This window comes from Ranitomeya variabilis, chromosome 1, assembly GCF_051348905.1.
Source record: "Ranitomeya variabilis isolate aRanVar5 chromosome 1, aRanVar5.hap1, whole genome shotgun sequence".
NCBI lineage: Eukaryota > Metazoa > Chordata > Amphibia > Anura > Dendrobatidae > Ranitomeya > Ranitomeya variabilis.
This window is the reverse complement of record NC_135232.1, coordinates 865,454,148-865,476,780: the sequence shown is the minus strand read 5'-3', so window position 1 is coordinate 865,476,780 and position 22,633 is coordinate 865,454,148. Positions and strand designations below refer to the sequence as shown.

Genomic DNA, 22,633 nt, shown 5'->3' with positions numbered 1-22,633 from the left:
ATTCTTATAATTATTCATTAACCTATTCCTCCATTACTCCTCCAGGAGATGTGTGAATAAAATATCCAGGTGTTACCATTCCTCCAGGGCTCGCCTAAACATAATCTGACTCTTTCAGCACTATACAAACAGTGTCAGACTCTGTAGGGACAATTTTGAAACTGGTAACACCCAGTTGTCAAGTTATTCATGAATTTCTAGGTCAAATAACAAAGGAATATCACAACACAGAATTTTAAGAAAAGATGCTCCAGAATGGACATTTATCGCATATTTACAGGATACAACATAACGTAAATGTCTTATAAAAGTTGTCCCCACCACTTGGACCCGCATCTGTCTCACCACCAAGGCCTTGATTGCACTCCACTGTCAGAGGGCAGGTGGCTGCAGATGAATAGCTCACTTCATTGATTTGTAAGGAAGTTATGAAAATTCCCCCAAATGTTTGACAACTCCTACTGCAATAAATAGAGAGATCAGCACATCATTCCAGACGGAGCACGATGGGGCCTCGTTCTCAAGATAGATGAAGGGACCTGCATCTTTTGGATATTTATTATGGCATTTCCTTTAGATAAGCTATAAATGTCTAAGATGGGACAATTCTTTTAATAATCATGACAATGGAGGCCTTACAGGGCCTGGTTAAAAACTACTTATCCCCATTCCATGAATGCCCTTTTTATGCAAAATAACAGTGAGACGCAACAGATTGATGATTTTACTAACTTATTATTAAAAATGCACAAAGGTATCCCTATTATCCGGCTAAGGGACCTGACTTTCTGACAAAAACTGGGTCTTAACTTCCAGGTTGTGGTATCCTGGCATGCAGCCCTACCCTGCGGCCCTCTTAGTGAAAGCATATGATCTTGTATGTTATCGCACTTTTATTTAAAGCAGTGGTGGGGAACCTCAGACCCCAGGGCCATTTACGGCCCTAGCTGACCTTTTATCAGACCCCCGGGCAGATTCTCAGGGACCACATTCTTGGGCAAGGAGCTGTATTTTGATTGTCACAAGCTCATTAATTTCTTCTTGCTCTGTTAGCACACACGCGTAGTGTTCACTACTGAACACTGAAGGGCATGCAATGAAAGATTACGTCCTAACACCAGTGCCAGAGTCAGGATGTACTTTGTGGGCGGAGTTTGTACGGCCCCCGAAGGATGGTATAAATATCCAAATGGCCTTTGGCAGAAAAAAAAAAAAAAGATTCCCCACCCCTGATTTAAAGGGAACATGTCACATTAGAAGAACACTATTAACCTGTAGATATGGGGTTTATCTGCAGGTTAATAATGTTCTGACACCATGCGACTGTCGCACTGAAAGCCCCACTGTCGGGAGGAAATTAACTTTATTCCCCATTGCAGCCTTGCTCTTTCAGTCATATGAGAGCGGGTGATGGCTGTAACAACACCTCCGGGACTGACTAACCACAGGCTCAGCACATTAAGGCCCGATGTCAGTCAGTGCCGGGGCGTAATTGCAGCCACCAATCACTATGTGCGGAGCTGTAACAAACTGTGCCAGCGACACCCCTATGAGGTCACGGGGGAAATAAAGCACATTTCCTCCTGGTAGCAGGGCTTTCATGCTGCGTCTTTTCCTAAACTGTTACAGCTTTAATGATGTGATGCCTCTAATGATCGGTAACTGCTTATCAAAGGACATGGCAGCACTGGTTCAAATCAAAGTGGGGTATTGCTCTGCTTGCCAAGACTATTGCTAGAAAGTCAGTTCCTGTAGTCTGTATCAGGGAACTTTTGTCCATCCTTAAGTTATATTTAATAAAATCATCATCCTGTGGCTTCAAAAGGTCAGCCAGTGACTGGTGAGGTTTACTTTTTAAGGTGTTATTAGTTAGAAATGGTAGACTTTAAAGGTATTGTCTGGTCTTGTGGTGAGAGCCTGCAGTCACACTATATCACTGCAGACTTCTGAATCCTGCCATACTCTTTGGTGTTGCTACTAAGAGCAGGTGGTCACGTGATTACAAGTATGCAATTTGCATATATGCGGTCACATGCCGACTAGACATGCTGAGCGATGCCAAGCACTTCTAGTTGGAATGTGGGTGGAAATATGCAAATCACAAACTTGAGCTCACCTGACCGTCAGCTCTCACTGGCAACAACAGAGATACTGACAGTGTGCATGATTTAAGGATTAAGAAGTCTTGCAGTCACATACAGTGACTGCAGAGGTTCCACACAAGACCAGACAAGTGATTTATTACATTTCCATTTTTCAGGTTATGTCTCAAACCATTAGATGTGACCATTGAGCGTCAACAAAAAGATTGCCATGTTATTTCTACAGTCTACTAGCAAATGTCCTATGAATAGACACATTGTAGGTGTCAATGTTATGCCCATAACAAGAGACCATCACTAGTGGAAAACATACAAGCCATTATTGTAATTTACTACTGTTATGCTAGTTATTTTTTTCCAACTGTTGCTTTTTTATGGGAACGATGTAAAAATACAGAATGAGGCCATCTGACTTGCTGCGCTCTACATGTACAAAGTGAGTACTGAGGCCGGTCTGTGGCTCTAATCTATTACACTGTGGTGTCTTTCTCACAGGGTGCATACAGCTCAGTAAGGAATGTTATCATTGGACCCCGTACAGGTTTCCAAAGAAAAAAAACAACTTTGTTTTCATTCCAGCTTTGTTTACCTAAAGGTTCTGAAGATTACAACTGGCAGGTTATTTCTATATCCCACCTTGGCCTCCTCCTAACCTGGCACACACTGCCGGCCTCAGAGTCGCAACCTGCCTGTTTCTATGGAATGCTTTCAGCTGCAGTGACATATGGAGTTTTCCATTTACCTGGCAATAAATAACCTGATTTGCCCGAAATCTGTAAGAAATACAATATGTGTGGAGTCATGCTGAGAAAACATGCTTGGATGTAAGTAAAACCATTGAAGAAAATCAACAAACCTCTAGACCTTGGTATGTCTATGTCAACCTCAAAATGTCTACCTTGCATCTGACTACCAATAAACAGATCTCTACTTTTAACTTATCGCATTAGTGTTTATTTTTACATTAAACATTTTTAGGAGAACGGACGGTTTATTTGTGCTGAAATCTATTAGCAAGGGGGTACATTTCTATAGAGTGAGGAAACATTTATAAATTGGTGACATGTATAAAAAATTGCTAATCAAATAAAACTGTCTTTCTTAAAAACTCATTAATATGTTACACTGAGTTCAGAGGCGTACATAGAAATCACAGCGCTCTATGGCAAAATGCAAATTTGCATCCCTCCCCCAACAAAAAAAATATTAAATAAAATAGGCAGGGTCATACTGCATAGGTGCAACAATCACAGGCGGCCAATCCTCAAAACTTTCAAAAACAGAGTGGGAAATGATATGCAGCACATACACAAAAATAGTGACACTATTGAAGCCCCTTAGTGGTTTCACTCACTACAATAGCCCTTTAGTGGCCCTCATACAGTATGATACCCCTTCATCCAGTATATCATATCCAAAAATGCCCCCATCTCACACAGTATGATGCTGCCACACTAACCCCAGCAAGTATGATGCCCCCAACACAGTATGATTTCCACAACCTAGTATTAAATCACAGAATAACACAAAATGGTGTCCCCACAGTGCCCAAACACAAAACGATGCCCCTTGTGCTCCCAAAACAGTACAATGTCTCCACAATGCCCCACAAACTGCGCTATGGGCCCAGAGTGCCCCAATCACAGGAGAATGCCCCCAACATAGTATAATATCCCTACAGTGCCTCCAACGCAGTATGATATCATCACAGTGCCCCAATATAGTATGATGCCCCGATGCTCCCAAAACAGTAAAATGCATCGACCATTACCCCAAAACAGTACGTGTCAACCATTACCCCAAAACAGTGCAATGTGCTTAGAGCGCATCCCCATCACAGTATGAAGCCATCCCAGTGCTGCCAGCACAGTATGATGCCCCTACTATACTCCCAAACACAGTATGGTGCCCACCGTGACCGCCCCACAGTATGATGACTTCACATTGAACTCCACAGTGTGATATCCCCACAGTTCACCGGCACACAGTATGATTTCTGAACAGTGCACCCAACACAGGATGATGCCCCCCAACATAGTATAATATCCCCACAGTCCCCAAACACAATATGATGTCCCCACAGTGCCCGCTTTACTCCCAAAACAGTACAAAGTCGCTACAATGCCCCCCAAAACAGTGCAATGTCCGCAGTGTCCCCATTCCGGTATGATGCCTTCACGGTGTACCCCAGTCTTATGCCCTATAATTTTTCCACACATAAAAATGTTCAACAGTACTAACAAAATAAAGAAAACTCACCCAGCCCCATTTCTCCTTTACACTGCTCTGGTCTCTGCTATGTGGACTGCTCAATGCAGCATCCGCAATCTAGTCATGTCATCACACCTGCAGCACTGAGACACAGATGCACAGGCTGAATGGTGGAGAAGAGACTGGCAGTACCCTGTTCCACTACTGTATTCAACTGAATCTGCATCCTGTTCAGAATCAGTCCCACCCAACTCATAGGTACCATAGCACTAACAAAGTCTGCTACAATTTGTGGCACGCCACTGATTGGGTTTTAAATGTTATTAAATGTATATACACTGACGAGCAAAAGAACAACAACGTTTTGAACTTTTGACTTTCGGGCTCCATATCTCACCATCCACTACTGCATCGAGCGTCTTCCTATGACGATATTGAAGTGGAGCTTCTTCACCTTTATTCAGGCTACAATTCCAGACTTGTGTAATGGTGCTTGCATCAGCATCTGTGTTCTCACTATTACGAAGAAAACGAGCCACCTCCACTGCTGTGTTTGTCGCGCCAGAACTGATCGATCTTGTGATGATCTGACTTGTTGACCCTGACACACTGAACTATTAGGGAATTACAGGTTGTAATTTGTAGTATACAGGAAGAAAAAGATTTCTCCACTACCAGTAGCAAAACAGTAACAATGCAGTGACATGACAAAAATTGGCATAACTGATCATTTGCTAAATAGTTGCAAGTCAAATTTATGTATAAGAGAGCCAGGATGATAGTCTATTGAATGGTGGCAGTCAAAAGTTTAAAGCAGTGGTAGATGGTGAAATATGGAGCCTGAAATTCAAAAGTTCAAAACATTGTTACTCTTTTGCTTGTCAGTGTAGGATGTATAAATTATTGATATACTTTATTTTTCCAATGTGTTCAAGCTTCAATGACTCTCTTGCTATCCTAGCAGCTTCACTGCTCCAGTGAGTTTGACACAGTAGAGAGCTTCCGTTGTCACCATGTGACCGGTTATTTGTCACACAAAGTACTCTCTTTGTGTATGTTTCAGCCATATAAGTGAAGGGAGCAGGCATTGATACTTAAATCAGTCCTCATCACCACAACACTAGTCACATGCCAACACAAGAAGCTTTATCTTATGTAAAACTCAAGTAAATGTAGAGCTATTGAGACTGCACTAAAATCATAGCTCCCATCTGACCCAGATTCAGTGAACAAGAGCCATCAAATTGTCCTGGCTTCTGATACTCACCTCTCTCTGACGTCTTCATTGCTCTGTAGCTCCTCCTCCTTGGAGGGCAGGGCTGCTTCTCTCTGCTCAGTGCATAAATTAAACAATCACTGCTTCTTCTTCCTGTGTCCAAATCTCCCCAGGACTCGAACGTGCATCTCCATGTTCAAGCCACAGCTTACAATGATGTAGATAGGAAAATCTGGTAATCTTGACCTCTGTTGCAGACATTGAACCCATGAGCAGATTATACATGTCCATAGAAATACAATGTTATATAACAATTCATTTCTATGGTCCCTGTATACTGAGGTGAAGAAAAATACTTTTTTTTATTCCTATAAAAGTGGTAAAAATAATAAGCAGCAATTACATTAGTGTCTTTTTCTCTATTTTTGTGAGTCTCCCCAGTTCTTGAACCCACAATCTCAACATTACAGGCAGGAGCCTAAGCTACTGAGCCACAAACTTTGATAAAATAACAGGGAAAATTTGGTGTACTTGATCTGTACTGCAGGCTGTGACTCCATAGGCAGATTATACTGAGACAGAGACACTGTACATTGTACACAGCAGTGGATTTTTATTATACAGGGATAAGAGATTTTTCTTTATCCTATAAAATTACTAAAAAATAGTAATAAAAAAACTTGATAATGAAAAAAATATTGTAATTTTTTATGTTTTTTTTTAATAATAAACATCACAAATTGGCAAATAACACCGATATGTTTGGTGTCCCTTTAATCGTTAACGACCCGCAAAACACAGCAATAAGATTGTTTTAGGGGAATCCGAAAATGACATATTTTGCTATTAAAGCCATAAAAAATGTAATGAAACTAATGCTGAAGCCATGTTCACAAGTAGCGCAAATGCTTCATTCTAACCACACAACAAAATAACAATCTTCTCTGAATATTGTGTGTTTGCTGCATTTATTTTCATGCCTTTTCCCGCTTATTTGATGCGATTTTGGTGCAGATATGAAGTAGAGTTTTTAATGCTTTTTAATAGTACAGAAAAACTTCATGCGTTTTTTTTTTTTTTTTTTTTTTTTTTTTTAGAAAAAGCCTATAGCGAAAAAATACATCAAAACTGCAACGTCTTTAGTTGAACCGAGGGCGGAGATTTCATGGAATCGCTTCTTTAACAATTTAGACCTTGTTCACATGTAGCGTAAATGTTGCATATTTTCTGCTGCTTCTTTTGCACAGAAATTCTGCTGTTTAACTGTCCTAGCAAAGTGGATGTGATTTTAGGAGAACTGCGCCAACTGTGCGTCAAAAGACGCTGCTGAACAGTATGGTTTTGGTGATTTTTTTTTTATTTTGTCTTCTATGTGGAGCCTAAAACAAAATATGTAAAAAATGGAAGTTACCATTTTAAATTTAGAATTAAAAACTTTTCTGTGCTATAAAAACACATTAAAAATGTGAATGCATCAAATAAGTGGGAAACAATTGCTTTTGAGTAGTTCGGTTCGGATCCTGCGGAAAACAAAAAAAACAGTATTTCTGCAATGTGTAAACATGGCCTACAGACACAAAAAAGCCAGATGTCCTCTCGTAAAGCTACACAAAGGTGAGAAAGTTCTGGTGGCTCCGACTGTGAATGAATCAACAAAAAATAAATGCACAGGTCCCAACTAGAGATGAGCAGGATGCACAGATGATGACGCACCAACCCTGGCTCATCAAAAGCCATTTCGGGGACACCAGAAGGTTAGAGATTCCCAGCCTCCCATCAAGCTGCCAGATAGCAATGACCTGGACGCTGGACCAGAGTCCCCTGGATACAGAGGCCAGTCCCGGATTTCGGTCTACCCCCATGCAGTCTCCAGAGTCTGCTGAATGCCCCTTACTGCCACCATCCATGTGATATCTCCTCCTGCCAGGGGAGAAAGAAATGGTAAATGGGCGTAGGTTGGGGTATGGCCAAAATTTGCCAAGCTGCACTATGCACGCCACATGGAATGTCCCTCTTTCTGTTTTCCAAAAGTTGGGAGGTATGCTAAAATTCAAACATTAAGGCATATTTCATAAATGAAGAAATTAACAAGTGCTATTATACAAGTCAACTGAGCTCAAGAAATAAGCCTATTAGCAATGTAACTACCATATATACTCGAGTATAAGCCGAGATTTTCAGCCCATTTTTTTTTCTCGGCTTATACTCGAGTCATACCCAGGGGTCGGCAGGGGAGGGGGAGCAGGGGCTGTCTAATTATACTCACCTACTCCTGGCGTGGTCCCTGCTTCCCCGGCACCACAGCTTCTTCCTGTACTGAGCGGTCATATGGTACCACCATAGGGGTGGAGCCACATATTCATTACTGTAATGAGCCTTAACGGTGACCGCTCAATATAAGAAGAAGCTGCGGCGCCGGGGAAGCAGAGACTGCACCGTGCCAGGAGCAGGTGAGTATAACGGGGAGGAGAGCGCAGCGCTGTGCAATATTCACCTGCTACTCGTTCCAGCGCCGCTCTGTCTTCAGCGTCTTCTGCAGTGACGCTCAGGTCAGAGGGCACGATGACGTGGTTAGTGCGCGCCCTCTGCCTGAACGTCAGTGCAGAAGACGCTGAAGATGGAGCAGCGCCCGGAACGAGGAGCAGGTGAATATTGAAAGTGCCGGGGGCCTGAGAGACGGAGAGGTGTTTATGTGTTTTTTTTTATCGCAGCAACAGCAAATGGGGCAAGTGTCTGTATGGAGCATCTTATGGGGCCATAATCAACGTTTGTGCAGGATTATATGGGGCAAATATCTTTATGGAGCATCTTATGGGGCCATAATCAACGTTTGTGCAGCACTATATGGTGCAAATATCTTTATGGAGCATCTTATGGGGTCATAATCAACGTTTGTGCAGCATTATATTGGGCAAATGTGTCTATGGAGCATCTTAGGGGGCCATTATTAACCTTTATGCACTATTATATGGGGTATATTTTAATATGGAGCATCTTATGGGGCCATTATTAACCTTTATGCAGGATTATATGGGGCTTATTTTAATATGGAGCATCTTATGGGGCCATTATTAACCTTTATGCAGGATTATATGGGGCTTATTTTAATATGGAGCATCTTATGGGGCCATTATTAACCTTTATGCAGGATTATATGGGGCTTATTTTAATATGGAGCATCTTATGGGGCCCATCATGAACAGTATGGAGCATTATATGGGGCTCCTGATTCAATATGGATATTCAAAAACACTTAACCTACTGATGTCTGAATTAATTTTACTTTTATTGGTATCTATTTTTACTTTTGACATTTACTGGTAGCTGCTGCATTTCCCATCCTAGGCTTATACTCGAGTCATTAAGTTTTCCCAGCTTTTTGTGGCAAAATTAGAGGTCTCAGCTTATACTCGAGTATATACGGTATATAATATCCTTACAGGGAGAAGCAATAAAGGCCAATAGCTTGGAACTGATAACTCATAGGTAATCCCTAAATTAAAAAAAAAGAAAGTTAAAAGGGAATCTGTCATCGGGATTTTGCTATGTAATCTGTGAGCAGCATGATGTAGGGCTGGTCGTAACCCTGAATCCGGTAATGTGTCACTTACTTGACTGTGTGTTGCTGCACCAATAAAATCAGTGTTTAATCAACAGAAGATTATCACTGCAGGATTAAGTGTCTCATGCATTAGTCAACTGCTCTGTGCAACCACGCGCCCACCACTGATAAGTATTTTTTTGCCAATATACAGTTTACACAATCAGCAATGTGGGTGGGGTTATACAGGTCTCTGCATTCTGAGGACTGCTAAATGGGCAGAGGAGAAAACTGTGATTTTATAAAAGAGGACAGCATGCAGACCGGCAAGTGATACATCCCTGGAATCAGGGTTTCAGCACATCATACTGGTCTCAGATTACAAAAACCTAGTAACAGATTTACTTTAAAGACAAGTCACCTTTTCAATTTTTTGAAGCCAGCCAGATGGGGTGGAGGGCTTTACTACAGCCACATCTGTATAACAACCACACAATAATCTGATAGCTTTTATGAATAGTTTCCACCATCATGAATCTAAACAGAACGTACTCCAAACTGGTATTGAGTGTACAGTAGATGGAAACTGTATAAATTGGCTGTATGATATATATCCAACTACTGATTTGATAAATTACAATAAACAATTCTACATAATTATTTCCAGAATGTAATCAATCACACGAACAGCATACAATGTTTACAGCAATCAGAGACGTTTACTATACAGGGCAATTGGATCTAGGACTCATTTTCCTGCTAGAGTTCCTTTTTCCCTAAGCAGTAAATTATTTTAAGACCATCTTATTACTACTTTTTATTTTTTCCAAAACATCTAAAATGAAAAATAAAACAACTGTTGTATATTATATATTTTACGGATGATAAAAAATGATGCCACAATCATTTTTTAATGCAACGCATACCCGTATGCATGTCTGTCTACACGATAACAGACTACAAATGACTCTTGCACTGTCTGACTCTATAGTTTTCGTATGTTCTCCACTTCATGCTACTAGAGATGAGCGAATATCACCAGCTCCCGCCTTATTCGGCTCACTATAGCGCTTACCGAAGAAGCTGCATCAGTAACCTGTATACCTGGAGCGCTCCCAATAATCAGCTGTCCGGTGTCGCAGCTGCATGTGTCACGGCTGTGTGACAGTTACATCCCCCACGTTCTCCATGCATGTGTTGTGACAGAGAAACAGCCGTGACACATGCAGCTACGACACTGGACAGCTGATTATCAGGAGTGCTCCAGGTATCCGGGTTCCTGATGCAGCCTCTTTAGCAAGCTCTATAGAGAGCCGAATAAGAAGGGAGCCGACGATGATTGCACATACTTAGTTGTTACCCTATATTAGCAAAAAGTAAAGAGAAGATTGATGCCATTATGGCTAGGATGAGACTACACCTTATTTGCAATTTGTTACCATAATGACACATATGTCTGTATAGGAGCTGTAGAAACACAATGGTAGAACATCTTTAATCAAAACCATTGACATAGCTGCTTTGACTGTCATTTAAGAGTCAATAAATACATAAAAGGGTTGTCTGATCAGGGTAATGCCTATCTGGTCATATGGATGTGATAGAGGTTTCCATTGCTTAGGCACTATGCAGCAGCTCTCTCGCTGGCAGACAAGCCATACAACTACTGTAGAGGGAATGCATAGCTGGACGACGCGTTTTAGGGAAGAATGAGGGTATGTGCAGACAATCCGGAGTTTGTGAGTTTGACGCTGTGTACTTATGCAGCGTCCAACCCACAGCATTCGGATGTTACAACATAGTGTATGGAATTTTAAGAAATCCCATATCCACAGATGCCTGCGGATCACCCACGGACATGCAGCGCATCTCTCCAGACTGCAGCATGTCAATTTCTTTTGCGGACGTGAGTCTCTGCAAGAGAAATTTCACCAATAAAGCAACACGGTTCAGTGAATACATGCGGATTCATCTGTGTTCAATAGATGGCAGAGCTATGGACAGATAACATGCGCTGCGTCCAATGCACTCCCACTTCCGGATCGTGTGCACCCGGCCTAAGAAGCTTTCCTACATCAATCAGTTTATGTTCACATATGAAATGAGTTGTCCAGAAAGAGACCAAAGATTACCATATTCACATCAATCCCTAAGATACATCATTTAACTGAATAATTACACCTGTGTTCTGCAATAAAAGGCCTAGTGACAGCACCAGGGAGAGCAGCCGTGAGCAATTTCATTTCCCAGGAGCAACTGCCAAACTCCAACTTGTGCAATTCACCTTATAAGTTCATTAGGAAATTGCTGAAAATGTCATTCTGCATTGTATAGGTAAAAAGGTAAATTGTTACTTGAAATTCAGAAGCATGGAATTTACAGAACATCCTAAGATTCATTAATGCAGATGTATTTACTTCATTACAACTAAGAGACCGTTCTTCGAAATGTGAGAAATAAAGCAGATTGCAGCATCTGGTACAAATTGCTACTTTTTTCGGAGTGGGTCCAATTACTGAGGACTCCTATCACATCCTAAATATTATTCTGTCATACTGAAAGAAAAACAAATCTTGAGCTTACATGGCAGGAAAAGTGTTTAGTGCCTATCTGTCCATCTCGTCAGCTGCTCTGCACTGTATTACTACTCTGTGTGCTGCGTGATGCCAACCTATTTCCACGTGCTTAGTACCTGGACTGGGTGAAACAATTGTGTGTTTTAATGTATCATTTTTTGTGGAAAGAATTTCTGATTTAATTTACTGGTTGGTTGGATCCGATCATAGGTCAAAAGCGCTGCTACTTCCCGATTGCGGGCACATAGCCTTAGTGGTTTTGCTTGCCTGAGACTGATGTGTTTAGTGATTAGTTACAGTTGACATGTGCATGACCAGTACTTCACCACTGCAGTCCTAGCAAATAACGGACTGGTGGAACTCGGTGAAGGTTCTTTTAGGGAAGTAATGCTGCCGAGACCTGGATTCCAATGATGTGTCGCTTGCGGTCCTGCATTCTGTCATTTTTATACAATCACTGTTTTCTGTGCTGCAGATCTAGCAGTTCTCTAAATGCTGAGCGCTGTATAACCCCGCCCATATGACCGACTGATGACTTTCTGTTTATACTGTACTTTGTCAGAAAGATGCAAATCAGTGGTGGGGGTTGCGTTACACAGAGCAGTTGACTAGGAGGCACAAGACACCTTGTCCTGAAGTGATAATACACTGATTTTATTGCAACAGCAACTCACAGCCTAGTAAGTGACACATCATTGAAATCAGGCTCTCAATCCCTACATCGTGGTGTCCTCAGATTACACAGAAAAAACCTTGCTGACAGATTTCCATTAAAGGAGTTCTCAGAAAAATACTAATTTACCTTAAGGGAACCTGTCAGCAGGATTGTGCACAGTAACCTATACACACTATCAAGGTTGACACCGTTATACTGATTAAAATGATACCTTGGTTGATTAAATCCGTCTTATGGTTGTTCTTTAATCTTTATTTTCAATTTTGTGCTAATGATATGCTTGTGCCCTAAGGTGAGGCTGGGGTATGTGATGCTCTGATTATATATTCATAATGCAGACAGGTCACCAATTCCTCACTGACCTGCCCCCTAGTTTGAATAATGAATATCTGTATATACTTAAAACTGATTGTATTTATTTTTCCTCCAAGCTGAATAACATGAATAAAATGTATCATTGGAACACTAAACATGTGAATATGCTGCAGAGCTGGCACCTGCCTGCAGAACCGTTTTTTTTTTTTTTTTTTTTTTTAGTATATACAGATATTCATTATGCAAACTAGAGAGCAGGTCACGAAGGGATCAGTGACCTGTCAGCAGGCTGCATTATGAATACCTAACCAGACCACCACATGAAGACCCCCCTCCAGCCCCGCCTTAGGGCACGAGCATATCATTAGCACAAAACTGAAAATAAAGATTAAAGAACAACCACAAGATGGATTTCATCAACCAAGGTATCACTAATCAGTATAACCGCGCCGGCCTGACACTGTCGGTAGGTTACTGCGCACATTCCTGATGAAAGGTTCCCTTTAAAAAAAAGTGCACTACACAGTATGTTTATTATTTCAGATTATACAGGACTTATTTTAAAATTGATAGATATAGACATGAGATAATTCGTGTCCCAACAGTTATGAGTTCTTAGCAAACTATAATCATAAAATGGTGGGGAAATAGAAGAGTGACTGTCAGAAATCAGGGTTACTTGTGAGGAAATGGAAAAGTCATCAATGTTATGACGGGACAAGCCATTTAATGCAGAGAGCTGATGTCATTGACTCATTGAAGAAAGGAAAAGTGGTGATTGTTTTTTTACAAACTGAAGTGCATCCATTCATGGCTCTGTAGAGATATGATACCATGTGGATCTCTCTTACCATGGGATCAAAATCATTAATGTAGTCAAAACATTCAAACCCTATAAGGTTCTATGAAACCAAACAGAGAGGCATCATTTTTATGATGATCAATCTTTTATTGCGTAGAAACAGGAAAAAGAATTATCAGGATATAGAACACCAAATACCATGCCTTATTGTTGGAGAACCCCTTTATCGAGTGCTAGACTGAAACTTAAAGGGAATCTGTCACAATTCATGCTGTCCAAACCACAGACTGCATGGACCAGAGACCGGCTTCCTTATTACAAAAGTGTATATATTCCTGCAAAATTTTGCGGCGCTTCAGCCAGACTAGTCATAACCATATCTAGTCACCTTGTCCCCAGCCCTGTTTTCAACTAACATTTTTTTCTGATATGTCATAGCATTTCAGCGTAAAACGTAAATGTTCATGATGAGGACAGCATGAACATTGTGACAGGTTCCTTATAACATAAGCATAATTCTTAAAATAGTACATTTAGCATCTTTTAATGTCCTTTACTCAAAGGCCGAATTCAGATGTCCAAGAACAAGTACGGTCTGCCATGTACGGACTGACCGTGGTGCTCCTGACCTGAACTTGACAGCGACGTAGGCAATTATCAGGAGAGGATAGCTGCCACCGATCTTTGTACCACAGTTCGCCGACCATTGGACGCAAATATCTGAGTTCAGCCTCGGCAATACATAAAAGGATCTCCCGTTGCTTGATAGGTCTTAAAATACAGTACAGACCAAAAGTTTGGACATACCTTCTCATTTTAAGATTTTTCTGTATTTTCATGACTATGAAAATTGTACATTCACACTGAAGGCATCAAAACTATGAATTAACACATGTGGAATTATATACTTAACAAAAAAGTGTGTAACAACTGAAATTATGTCTTATATTCTAGGTTCTTCAAAGTAGCCACCTTTTGCTTTGATGACTGCTTTGCACACTCTTGGCATTCTCTTGATGAGCTTCAAGAGGTAGTCACCGGGAATGGTCTTCCAAAAATCTTGAAGGAGTACTCAGAGATGCTTAGCACTTGTTGGCCCTTTTGCCTTCACTCTGCGGTCCAGCTCACCCCAAACCATCTTGATTTGGGTTCAGGTGTGGTGACTGTGGAGGCCAGGTCACCTGGCGTAGCACCCCATCACTCTCCTTGTTGGTAAAATAGCCCTTACACAGCCTGGAGGTGTGTTTGGGGTCATTGTCCTGTTGAAAAATAAATGATGGTCCAACTAAACGCAAACCGGATGGAATAGCATGCCGCTGCAAGATGCTGTGGTAGCCATGCTGGTTCACTATGCCTTCAATTTTGAATAAATCCCCAACAGTGTCACAAGCAAAGCACTCCCACACCATCACACCTCCTCCTCCATGCTTCACGGTGGGAACCAGGCATGTAGAGTCCATCCATTCACCTTTTCTGCGTTGCATAAAGACACTGTTGTTGGAACCAAAGATCTCAAATTTGGACTCATCAGACCAAAGCACAGATTTCCACTGGTCTAATGTCCATTCCTTGTGTTCTTTAGCCTAAACAAGTCTCTTCTGCTTGATGCCTGTCCTTAGCAGTGGTTTCCTAGCAGCTATTTTACCATGAAGGCCTGCTGCGCAAAGTCTCCTCTTAACAGTTGTTGTAGAGAGGTGTCTGCTGCTAGAACTCTGTGTGGCATTGACTTGGTCTCTAATCTGAGCTGCTGTTAACCTGCGATTTTTGAGGCTGGTGACTCGGATAAACTTATCCTCAGAAGCAGAGGTGACTCTTGGTCTTCCTTTCCTGGGGCGGTCCTCATGTGAGCCAGTTTCTTTGTAGCGCTTGATGGTTTTTGCCACTGCACTTGGGGACACTTTCAAAGTTTGCCCAATTTTTCAGACTGACTGACCTTCATTTCTTAAAGTAATGATGGCCTCTCATTTTTCTTTACTTAGAATTTGTATTATGGCAAGAAAATAGCAGCTAACAGTCTATTCAGTAGGACTATCAGCTGTGTATCCACCAGACTTCCGCACAATACAACGGATAGTCCCAACCCCATTTATAAGGCAAGAAGTCCCACTTATTAAACCTGACAGGGCACACCTGTGAAGTGAAAACCATTCCCGGTGACTACTGTTGTGAATTCCGTTCTCGGACTCCCTCCTGTGGTCATGAATGGTACTTTGGTTAGTTCTGCTCTTGGACTCCCTCTGGTGGCTTTGAGCGGAACTGCTGGTCACTGAGGTTGGCTTTGTCAGATGCTCTCGTTTATTGCTATGCTGGCTTCCCTATTTAACTCCACTCAGATCGTTACTTCACGCCAGCTGTCAATGGTTCAGTATTGGTTCAGACCTCTCTTGGACTTCTCTGAGGACCTGTCTACTCCAGCAGAAGCTAAGTCTTTGCTAGTTCATTTTTTGTTACTGCTTCCTGAATATATTTCTTAGTACTGCTATTTCTAGTCCAGCTTGCTATCATGATATTCCCTTGCTAGATGGAAGCTCTGGGGTGCAGTGGTTTTTGCTTACTCTGCGTGGTTTTTTGTAGTCTTTGTGCTGACCGCATAGTTCACTTATCTATCCTCTGACTAAATTAGTGAAGTCTGGCCTCCTTTGCTAAAACCTGTTTCATTCCTGTGTTTGTGACTTTCCTCTTAACTCACAGTCAATATATGTGGAGGGCTGCCTTTACCTTTGGGGAGGCAAGGTTAGGCTTCTATTTCTATCTTTAGGGGTAGTTAGCTCTTAGGCTGTGAAGAGGCGTCTAGGGAGAGTTAGGTACGCTCCACGGCTATTTCTAGTGTGTGTGATAGGAGTAGTGTTTGCGGTCAGCAGAGTTCCCACTTTCCCAGAGCTTGATCCGATTTCTAGTTTACTCATCAGGTCATTCCGGGTGCTCCTAACCACCAGGTCCATAACAGTACAGCTGGCCATCAAACTGTTAATGCATCTCAAAAGAGGGATAAGAGAAGTTCTGAACCCATTTTTTTTTCTTTGCAGTGTGTTTTGTCTCTCTTTTCCCCTTAATCTCTGGGTGGTTCAGGACTCAGGTGTAGATATGGATATTCAAGGTCTGTCCTCTTGTGTGGATCTTCTCACTGCAAGAGTACAAAGCATTCAAGATTATGTAGTTCAGAATCTGATGTTAGAGCCTAGAATTCCAATTCCTGATTTGTTTTCTGGGGATAGATCTAAGTTTCTTAATTTCAAAAATAATTGTAAACTGTTTCTTGCTTTGAAACCCCGCTCCTCTGGTGACCCCATTCAGCAAGTAAAAATTATTATTTCTTTGTTGCGTGGCGACCCTCAAGACTGGGCATTCTCCCTTGCGCCAGGAGATCCTGCATTGCTTAATGTAGATGCGTTTTTTCTGGCACTTGTATTGCTTTATGACGAACCGAATTCAGTGGATCAGGCAGAGAAAATCTTGCTAGCTTTGTGTCAGGGTCAGGATGAAGCGGAGATATATTGTCAGAAGTTTAGAAAATGGTCTGTGCTTACTCAATGGAATGAGTGTGCCCTGGCAGCAATTTTTAGAAAGGGCCTTTCTGAAGCCCTTAAGGATGTTATGGTGGGATTCTCCACGCCTGCTGGTCTGAATGAATCATTGTCCTTGGCCATCCAAATTGATCGGCGTTTGCGTGAGCGCAAAATTGTGCACCATTTGGCGGTGTCCTCTGAGCAGAGGCCTGAGCTTATGCAATGTGATAGAACTTTGACCAGAACTGAACGGCAAGAACACAGACGTCAGAATAGGCTGTGTTTTTACTGTGGTGACCCCACTCATGCTATCTCTGATTGTCCTAAGCGCAGTAAGCGGTTCGCTAGGTCTGTCACCATTGGTACTGTACAGCCTAAATTTCTTTTGTCTGTTACTCTGATTTGCTCTTTGTTATCCTACTCGGTTATGGCATTTGTGGATTCAGGCGCTGCCCTGAATTTGATGGACTTGGAGTTTGCCAGGTGCTGTGGTTTTTTCTTGGAGCCTTTGCAGTATCCTATTCCATTAAGGGGAATTGATGCCACGCCGTTGGCCAAGAATATACCTCAGTACTAAACTCAGTTGACCATGTGCACTCCTGCACATCAGGAAGATATTCGCTTTTTGGTATTGCATAATTTGCATGATGTGGTCGTGTTGGGTTTGCCTTGGCTACAGGTTCATAATCCAGTATTGGATTGGAAATCAATGTCTGTGTCTAGCTGGGGTTGTCAAGGGGTACATGGCGATGTTCCGTTGGTGTCAATTTCTGCTTCCACTCCTTCTGAAGTCCCTGAGTTTCTGTCGGATTACCAGGATGTATTTGATGAGCCCAAATCCAGTGTCCTACCCCCTCATAGGGATTGTGATTGTGCTATAAATTTGATTCCTGGTAGTAAGTTTCCTAAGGGCCGACTTTTCAATTTATCTGTGCCAGAGCACGCCGCTATGTGGAGTTATATAAAGGAGTCCTTGGAGAAAGGGTATATTCGCCCGTCTTCATCACCGTTGGGAGCAGGGTTCTTTTTTGTGGCCAAGAAGGATGGTTCTCTGAGACCCTGTATAGATTACCGCCTTCTCAATAAGATCACGGTCAAATTTCAGTACCCTTTGCCTCTGCTGTCTGATTTGTTTGCTCGGATTAAGGGGGCTAGTTGGTTCACCGAGATAGATCTTCGAGGGGCGTATAACCTTGTGCGTATTAAACAGGGCGATGAATAGAAAACAGCATTTAATACGCCCGAGGGCCATTTTGAGTACCTGGTAATGATATTCGGGCTTTCAAATGCTCCATCTGTGTTTCAGTCCTTTATGCATGACATCTTCCGAAAGTATCTGGATAGATTCATAATTGTATATTTGGATGATATTTTGGTCTTTTCGGATGATTGGGAGTCTCATGTGAAACAGGTCAGAATGGTATTCCAGGTCCTTCGTGCTAATTCCTTGTTTGTGAAGGGGTCTAAGTGTCTCTTCGGAGTTCAGAAGGTTTCCTTTTTGGGCTTCATTTTTTCCCCTTCTACTATCGAGATGGACCCTGTTAAAGCTCAGGCCATTTATGATTTGACTCAACCTACATCTGTGAAGAGCCTCCAGAAATTCCTGGGCTTTGCTAATTTTTACCGTTGCTTCATCGCTAATTTTTCTAGTGTGCTTAAACCTTTGACTGATTTGACAAAGAAAGGTGCTGATGTGGTGAATTGGTCCTCTGCGGCCGTTGAGGCTTTTCAGGAGCTGAAACGTCGTTTTTCTTCGGCCCCTGTGTTGCGTCAGCCAGATGTTTCGCTCCCTTTTCAGGTCGAGGTTGATGATTCTGAGATTGGAGCAGGGGCGGTTTTGTCTCAAAGAAGTTCTGATGGCTCTGTGATGAAGCCATGTGCCTTCTTTTCTAGAAAGTTTTCGCCTGCTGAGCGTAATTATGATGTTGGCAACCGGGAGCTGCTAGCTATGAAGTGGGCATTCGAGGAGTGGCGACATTGGCTTGAGGGAGCCAAGCACCGCGTGGTGGTCTTGACGGATCACAAAAATCTGACTTATCTCAAGTCTGCCAAGCGGTTGAATCCTAGACAGGCTCGATGGTCGCTGTTTTTCTCCCGTTTCGATTTTGTGGTCTCATACCTTCCAGGTTCTAAGAATGTGAAGGCGGATGCCCTTTCTAGGAGTTTTGTGCCTGATTCTCCGGGAGTCCCTGAGCCGGCTGGTATTCTCAAAGAGGGGGTAATTTTGTCTGCCATCTCCCCTGATTTGCGGCGGGTGCTGCAGGAGTTTCAGGCTGATAGACCTGACCGTTGTCCAGCGGAGAAACTATTTGTCCCTGATAGATGGACTAGCAGAGTTATTTCTGAGGTTCATTCTTCAGTGTTGGCTGGTCATCCTGGGATTTTTGGGACCAGAGATTTGGTGGCTAGGTCCTTTTGGTGGCCTTCCTTGTCTCGGGATGTGCGTTCTTTTGTGCAGTCCTGTGGGACTTGTGCTCGGGCTAAGCCCTGCTGTTCTCGTGCCAGTGGGTTGCTTTTGCCCTTGCCAGTCCCGAAAAGGCCTTGGAAGCATGTTTCCATGGATTTTATTTCAGATCTTCCTGTCTCTCAGAGGATGTCTGTCATCTGGGTGGTTTGTGATCGCTTTTCTAAGATGGTCCATTTGGTACCCTTGCCTAAATTACCTTCCTCCTCTGATTTGTTGCCATTATTTTTTCAACATGTGGTTCGTTTGCATGGCAATCCGGAGAACATTGTGTCGGACAGAGGTTCCCAGTTTGTCTCTAGGTTTTGGCGGTCCTTTTGTGCTAAGATGGGCATTGATTTGTCTTTTTCTTCGGCTTTCCATCCTCAAACAAATGGCCAAACCGAACGAACCAACCAGACTTTGGAAACCTATCTGAGATGCTTTGTTTCTGCTGATCAGGATGATTGGGTGACCTTCTTGCCATTGGCTGAGTTCGCCCTTAATAATCGGGCTAGTTCGGCTACTTTGGTTTCGTCTTTTTTTTGCAATTCTGGTTTTCATCCTCGTTTTTCTTCGGGGCAGGTTGAGCCTTCTGACTGTCCTGGTGTGGATTCTGTGGTGGACAGGTTGCAGCAAATTTGGACTCATGTAGTGGACAATCTGACGTTATCCCAGGAGAAGGCTCAACGTTTCGCTAACCGCCGTCGTTGTGTTGGTCCCCGACTTCGTGTTGGGGATTTGGTTTGGTTGTCGTCTCGTTATGTTCCTATGAAGGTTTCTTCTCCTAAGTTTAAGCATCGTTTCATTGGTCCTTATAAGATTTCTGAAATTCTCAACCCTGTGTCATTTCGTTTGGTCCTTCCAGCTTCTTTTGCCATCCATAATGTGTTCCATAGGTCGTTGTTGCGGAGGTACGTGGCGCCTATGGTTCCCTCTGTTGATCCTCCTGCCCTGGTGTTGGTTGAGGGGGAGTTGGAGTATGTGGTGGAAAAAGTTTTGGATTCTCGTATTTCGAGACGGAAGCTTCAGTACCTGGTTAAGTGGAAGGGCTATGGTCAGGAGGATAATTCCTGGGTTGTTGCCTCCGATGTCCACACTGCCGATTTAGTTCGTGCCTTTCATTTGGCTCTTCCTGATCGGCCTGGGGGCCCTGGTGAGGGTTTGGTGATCCCTCCTCAAGGGGGGGGGGTACTGTTGTGAATTCTGTTCTCGGACTCCCTCCTGTGGTCATGAATGGTACTTTGGTTAGTTCTGCTCTTGGACTCCCTCTGGTGGCTTTGAGCGGAACTGCTGGTCACTGAGGTTGGCTTTGTCAGCTGCTCTCGTTTATTGCTATGCTGGCTTCCCTATTTAACTCCACTCAGATCGTTACTTCATGCCAGCTGTCAATGGTTCAGTATTGTTCAGACCTCTCTTGGACTTCTCTGAGGACCTGTCTACTCCAGCAGAAGCTAAGTCTTTGCTAGTTCATTTTTTGTTACTGCTTCCTGAATATATTTCTTAGTACTGCTATTTCTAGTCCAGCTTGCTATCATGATATTCCCTTGCTAGCTGGAAGCTCTGGGGTGCAGAGTGGCACCTCCACACCGTGAGTCGGTGTGGGGAGTCTTTTTGCTTACTCTGCGTGGTTTTTTGTAGTCTTTGTGCTGACCGCATAGTTCACTTTTCTATCCTCTGACTAAATTAGTGAAGTCTGGCCTCCTTTGCTAAAACCTGTTTCATTCCTGTGTTTGTGACTTTCCTCTTAACTCACAGTCAATATATGTGGGGGGCTGCCTTTACCTTTGGGGAATTTCTCTGAGGCAAGGTTAGGCTTCTATTTCTATCTTTAGGGGTAGTTAGCTCTTAGGCTGTGAAGAGGCGTCTAGGGAGAGTTAGGTACGCTCCACGGCTATTTCTAGTGTGTGTGATAGGAGTAGTGTTTGCGGTCAGCAGAGTTCCCACTTTCCCAGAGCTTGTTCCGATTTCTAGTTTACTCATCAGGTCATTCCGGGTGCTCCTAACCACCAGGTCCATAACAGTCTACCTCTTGAAGCTCATCAAGAGAATGCCAAGAGTGTGCAAAGCAGTCATCAAAGCAAAAGGTGGCTACTTTGAAGAACCTAGTATATAAGACATAATTTCAGTTGTTTCACACTTTTTTGTTAAGTATATAATTTCACATGTGTTAATTCATAGTTTTGATGCCTTCAGTGTGAGTGTACAATTTTCATAGTCATGAAAATACAGAAAAATCTTTAAATGAGAAGGATCTGTTGAAACTTTTGGACTGTACTGTATGTTTATTCATATTTTGGCCTCTGTTAATGCTTGTTTGCTCAATTACACTAATAGATGATGCTTACTAACACATGACTACTGAAGATTTCCAAACTGCCATATGAATATCTAATTCTAGCAAAATGATAGAGATGCACACTTATAGCAGCACATCAATGTGCACTTAAAGGGGTGGTCCCCATCACATGCAGGGGTGGCGCTGATGTCTGCCCACTCGTTCTCACTTTGCTGACCATGCGCTCTCTTGCCAACTCGTCACTTCTCATCAGAGCCAGAGACAGAAGAATATCGCACAGTGACAAGCTCTTATTGAGCATCCATTGGAATGGACAACCTATGCATACTCAGTATGGCAGGGACAGCCTAGCCCCAGAAACAGTCGTAACCCATGACTCCATGACTCCATTTCAGGGTGGGGGCAGCAACTGCAGCCTCTGCCTCTGATCATGACTAATTTGAGTATCCCAGCATACATTGGAATTCTCAAGCAAAGCATCATCACAAAGGAGGTAGTGCAAAAAAATTAAAATGTAGTAGTGTGGGACCAATAGGGACTTTTAATGATTAAATAATTAAATTATATAAGAATGAAGATCAGATAGAAATTTAGGATTAAAGTAAATGTTACTTTCAGACCAACCCTTTAAAGTACTAAACGTAAAAGAAGCAGAATGAGAATAATCGATCAATCGACAGCAGCCAGTGGACAGTTTCCAGGTTGTCACTGGCATTGTTTACACTGTACAAACTGAAAAATAAGGAAGGAGAGCAAAAAGAAACCCATCATGATGCAAGACATTACATAACTTATATTATTCAAAGGTGGTAACGTACTGAAACATCAATGAAAATAAACAAATATGACGTAAAAAATTGCAACAGAATACTAGTTCATAAAACTACAAGATCACTTATGTACTGAAGAAAGTAAAAAAAAAAAAATACTACCTGCCTCATGTATA

At 42.4% G+C, this 22,633-nt stretch overlaps 1 protein-coding gene across 5 annotated transcripts in view; it reads right to left on the bottom strand.

Moving 5' to 3' along the window:
- BMPR1B (bone morphogenetic protein receptor type 1B) overlaps nt 1-22,633 on the bottom strand; it is a 739,804-nt gene that overhangs the window by 534,072 nt on the left and 183,099 nt on the right. The window lies entirely within an intron of this gene.